Here is a 6,200-nt window from a genome sequence, read left to right on the forward strand (position 1 = left end):
AAAAGACACCTAAGGATTTCATACTTTCTATCTTCCATTGCAACATGGCTTTGATTAAGAATAAAAAAACACATTGGAGATATTAGTTGTCTACCTTTAAAGGAGACAATAGCATAAAATTTTGGCTGTCATGTTCTGTGAATACGAACAACATAAGAAATGCCATGGAGGGGCTCCCCACTTATTAGGCTTTTCATTTTCCTCAGGTGGAATTTAATAGGGAAAAATATTACAGTATAAATACACACACACATATACAACTTTATTTTCAATTTCCTATTGCTTTTCCTTTGAAATATTTTTCTTTTGGTTTTGTTCTGATTCACTTTTTTATTATTTTTTTTAAAAACAAACTGTCCTTTATTATTTTACAGATCAATCCCAGCTCCCACTTTTTCCTCTCCTCCCATTCACTCCACCTGCACCCCACCCACTCCTCAGAGGGGGTAAGGCACATTGCTTTGGGGAATATCCAAGGCTCTCCCTACTATATCTAGTCTGAGCATGGTATCCATATGAAGAGACTAGGCTCCCACAAAGTCAGTACAAGAAGCAGTGATAAATCCTGGTGCCAATGCCAGTGGCCTCACAGTCTGCCCCAGCCACACAACTGTCATCCACATTCAGAGGAACTTGCTTGGACCTATGCTGCTCCCTTCCCTGTCCAGCTGGAGGAGTTTGTCCATTAATGTCCACCTATTTGGAATTACAAACATTATTATGTTATTAATTTTCACTTTGAGGTTTTCTTCATTTCAGAGCATACTCTTTTTACATTTTTTGAGAATTGTTGTATACACTATAACTGTAATTATAGTGTTGCCAACATTTTTTCTCCCACTCAAAGCCAGACCATGTCCCCATTCATCCACCTGCCAATTCATGAACTCTTCTTTAATTTTCATTGTTATATCCTTCACACAGACACCTTACATATTTTTTCTGCTTCAAGGTATTACCTAAGTCTTAGGTTTAAGCTATCTGTTAAAGGTATCTTGACTGGGATTGAGTACCCCAAAGTCAATTGTTCTCTACTTTTTGACCATTGTGGAATTTTGTCATCATCTCTGAGTTATGAAGAAACTAATTGATGAAGAATGAGAGATATACTTCCCTGTGAATATACAGATGGATTTTTTTAAAATTACGTTGGGAATTCTACTTATTTAGGAAAACATCAGTAGTAGACTCTCTCATAGCTCACTAGCAATGGGCTTCTGGTTAGGCTTACTGTATTGGAAATGAATCTCTCTCATTACGTGGGCCTTAAACCTAATGAGGCAGTTGCTGGCTACCCATAAGTTCTAAGTGCTACTACTCTGCCCTTTGGTTATGCTGCCTTGCTGGTTATTGTTTTGGTCTGTGGATTTTACAATTTGGCTGGGCTATGAATTGTTTTCTCCTTTGGCAACTCTCACAGTATCCTCAGCGACTATAAAAGCTAATCTTTATGGAGAAGCCTTCTGGAGCATTTTAGTTTAATTCCTTCAGTCTCTGTTTCTGAGATGCCAAGTATCTTAATCAATAGGGTCTCACCTTCAAGCTCTAGCAGGCAGCCCAGGACAATGGTGATAGTCAATATTGTTTTGTGAGTACTTGGACTATCCTGACCAACAACCTGAAGGGAGGTTTCTCATGCCCAGGAGTAGGATTTTCCTCAGATAGTTTATGGCTGTAGGCGAAAACATTCTCTCTCCAAGTAAAATAACTTTATTTATTTATATATGTATACAAATACGCTTACATACTGCATATTTTGAAATAAACTAAAACAATATTATTACTATGTTTTTTTGTATTTTGATTTAGGTAGAATTATATTACTTCTTCCATTTCCTTCCTAGAGTTTCTCCCAGATACCCTTTCTTCAGCTACCCTTTCTCACCTCTTTCCATGACGCTGCTGTCATCTTGAGAATCTGTTTTTTAATATTTGTTACACACACGTAAACATTATACAAACTGAGCAGTATATATATATATATGTATATATATATATTATATATGCATCTGGACACACATGTAAACATACGTATGTCCATATGCATATACACATGCAATAAAAATGATTAAGAAAGAGGCCGTGAATTTTCAAAAGAGCAAGGAGGATATACGATACGGGTGTGACTGGAGAGTAGAAAGGGAATGAGATTGATATAATTATTTATGTATATTAAAAGAAATAAAGATGTGTTCAACATCCTTAAAAATTATGCAGATACGTATTAATATTACTTTGAGATTCCTCTTTACACCTGCCAGGATGACTAGGGCCAATAAAAGAACTGGCAATAAATTTTGGCAAGGATATGGTGAAAGGTGAACCATCATCCACTGTTGATATGTTTTCAAACTGGTGCCACCATTATGGAAATCGTCGTGGATAATTCTCAAAAAGCTAAAAGTAGTTCTACCAGATGACTCTAGCTATATCACTCCTTGTTATACTCCCAAAGTTCCTGACCTTCTAGTCTAGTCTTTGCTATGCTCATTGCTAATCTTTTCACCATAACCAAAAAATAAAAACAGCACAAATGCATTCTTGCTGATATGTATAAGGAAGATGTGGCATATACACACAATGGAATCAGAATATTCCTTTATAGACCATGATCCTCTTTTATTTAAAATTTTATTGTCCAGTACCTAAGAACCATATTTTCATAAATTATAATCAGTTTTCTTTATAGTTTTTACATTATAGTCACTTCTCCAGAATATTTTTATACTCAGGATCTTATAGAACTTATTGATATTAACTTAAAACTGAATTGTAAAATTAGGTAATTATCAGTAACCAGGTAAATAAAAATAGAAACTACAGTAAAATGCCATTTTATACCCATTACACTAACCACAATAATGCAAAATTAAAACCTAAAACTGAGTGTGGAGACTTTGAAACACTAGTACACTGTTGCTGATTATGCAAAATTAATATATACTCATCAAAAAATTAAAGGTTGAATTATGATATGATCTCTGAATTCTACATACAGATGTATAATACTCAAAGGAATTAAAGGCTTGGTCTTGATGAAGATTTTTTTACACCAACATCCCTATCATCTTTATCAACAGTGGCTGAAAATGGAAGACACTAGCCCCTTTGAATAGAGGAATAAATATAATGTTGACTAAACATATGGTAAAATATTACCATTTTGTAAAAAATGACATTATGTAGACATGGTTAGACCTCAAGCAAATAAGGAAGTTGCTAGGGTATAGATTGTTTACGATTCCATTTCAAAGAAATAGTGCTTAGGGTCATAGGACAGAAAGCAGAGGTTCTGGGTGAGTTGTGGGAATAAGAGGTGTCTGGAGCTGTTAATCTATAGGCAAAGTGTTGTTGCTTTAAAGATAAGATACAAAAATGCCAATAAACTTTCTTCCCAGAACTGTTTACTTTAAAAGGGTTTAAGATAATACAGTTCTGCTTTGATATGCATTTTACCAAAAAAGTAAATGCTTCAAAGTTTTCTAAGTTGAACAATCCCTTCACCCATATATGGATATCAGACTGGTGTGGGAAGCAGGCAGGGGTTGCAATGTGTTCATCTGAAGGATGTGCACATAGTGGAACAAGCAGTACTGGGATGATATAAAAAATATTAAAGAAAAAGAGTCAGTTATACTGAGGACATGATTCTAGACCCAACTACTTGATAGTCCCAGGCAGGAATGTTAGCTAATTCAGAAGTTGGACATCAGCATGGGCAACAGATCAAGATCCCTTATAAAAATCTTGGGATGGGGAGCTGTCAATAGATTCCACAGATGTCAAGAAATGTTTTCCCCGATAAGTAGGATTTCTCCATCAGTCATAGACTAGCTAGAATAAGGTTTTCTAAATGCTATCATGTAATGTCATTTTCTCTGTGCAGAAGGAAAAAAAAAAACTGGTGTCGGAAATAATAAATTGGTGCGGAAGAATAAGAAAATCTGGACAATAATCCTCCAGACACTATTTATGCAGTCTATGGGAAATTATAGAATGGAGCTGTACTTTAATAATACATTAGGGATATTACTGAATAGCAAAAATTTAACACAATATAATTATTTTTGTTTTGTACTATGATAGCCCAGACAAACCCTCGTAGACAATCAAGCACAGACACCCTGCTCTGGAGTCATGGCTGTGATTGCACCAGCGCAGCACTTTCCCCAGGATGCTCACGTTACTCAGATGCTCACTGTGTGTCTCTACCATACAGTTCCCTATAAGAGTGTTTTGAGGAGACAAAAAAGTCACGTGAGGGAGAAATCCTACTTATCGTGGAAATTTAACCATTATTTTTTCAATTACTGAGAGAGTTGCTTTCAAACTAAAACAATAAATTAATTTCAAAACCAATATCTACTAACCTTTTGCAATGTAGTGCTGAGGTTTGAACCAGGGCATTGAACATATCCAGTGCACATATACCACAGAGTTACACCCTCATCCCATACTGTCAACTTTTAGTGATGGCTTTTGCCCTGCATCTCCCCTTCTCTAGCCTGATTCCTGGTATTGAGAAAGGTAAATGAAACTAATTTTCTGCTAAAGTTTCCTACTAGACTTTGCCAGTGTGAACACTGAAGTTGTCTGCAAAGCTGGAGAATGAAGGTACTCACTCAGCCATTTGTTTTCTGAAGGATCTCTGCTTCCTTCTTCTCTGGTTGTTTTGAACAATGAGTGTTCTGGCTGTGCTCTTCCCCTTGAACAGCAGCAGTTCCTGGATGTACTGTCTACTGAATTAAGATTCAACTTTCCTTGCAGCAGTACTAGCTAGACATTGCCCTCTTTCAGAGGAAAAAGTCCAAGGATCTCCACCTTTAACTCAGAGACCTACAAGATATGAATATTCTCTGTCTTCTCAGAAGACTATCCATTTCATGGAATTTTTGTGTCTAAGTCTTCATGTTATGATAATTCCAGCCTGTGTATTTTGTTGGTTTTTTCTTCTGTATTTAAAGGATTCTTCATATAGTACTACCTCAGTGAAAAACTTGATATTTATAAATGCTAGATAACTAACAGATAAGGTGCTTGTGACCAGGTATGAGGACCTGAGTTTTATGGTAGAAGGAGAGAACCGAGTTCCACAAGATTTCCTGTCACCTCCACATGAGAACCATGGTATGCATTCTATTCCCAATAAATAAATTAATATAATAATAAAAAAGAAATGTTTTATGTTGATTTTCCTGGGAATGCAAATTCAGAGTGTTGGATGGGAACTGTAGCGTGTGGATTTGAGATTTTTCAGATGCACAGATGTTGGTGGGGACTAAACACAGTTTTGCATCAATTTGCTTTCTATCCAGCAGAAGAACTTTTTTCCACAGGAAAATGTATGGGATGGAATCTTAAGACTGATTTAAAAAACCTGAGATACTCTTGTCCCAACACTGTGTATGTGGGAAATAAATAATTCCTATATTCACCACACATTTCTCTCTGCACAAATTACATGATGATGTGTCCTGTAAGACAGGGTATACAGTTTATTAGGGGGCCACATGCTTGCTCTTCATATCTGTCTGTAGATCTGGCTTCTGAGCAACATTCATTTGGGCGTCTTTTTTTCTGTCTTTAGTTTAGATGTTTTGAGGCTAGGTCTTGCTATGCTGTCCAGAATTTCTCATACATTCCTATGGTCTTCTACATACTGGCATTACAGCTGTTTAATATGACAACTGATTGATGGCCAGCCTTTCATTAGATAACTAGTCTCATTGATTAGTTCAGCCTTACTGTTACTCCTCACGCATGCCTTCTCTATCTCTGAATGACCTCTCCATGTTAGGTCATCTTTGAAAAATGCGTCTCTGTCTCCCCCCTACTACACCAATGTGGGTGTACTTACAGAATGAATAGTCCAAAGGGCTGTGACTAAGACAGTTTCAAGAGCTTGTCACTGTGGAAAGGACTCATAATGACTGAAGAAAGCAAGCATGCAATATTTTCTTAGCCTCGCAAATTTTTCTCTCATCTTCTGCTTGCGTTATTTACTCCTAAGATTCTGAAAAGGAGACAGAATAAACATTTAATCTTGTGGCCAAGTGGAAGGCAATGATGTCTGGAATCAAAGCTATCTAAGGAAACTTGGATATAATTGTCCATTTTATATAGGCTTTATTTCTGAAGACACAATGGTCTGTGTCAGAAATGGAAACTAGATTTTTTTTTATTGAGAAAAGGAAAAAAAA

The sequence above is a fragment of the Microtus ochrogaster genome, unplaced genomic scaffold (genome assembly GCF_000317375.1).
Source record: "Microtus ochrogaster isolate Prairie Vole_2 unplaced genomic scaffold, MicOch1.0 UNK94, whole genome shotgun sequence".
NCBI classification, from domain to species: domain Eukaryota; kingdom Metazoa; phylum Chordata; class Mammalia; order Rodentia; family Cricetidae; genus Microtus; species Microtus ochrogaster.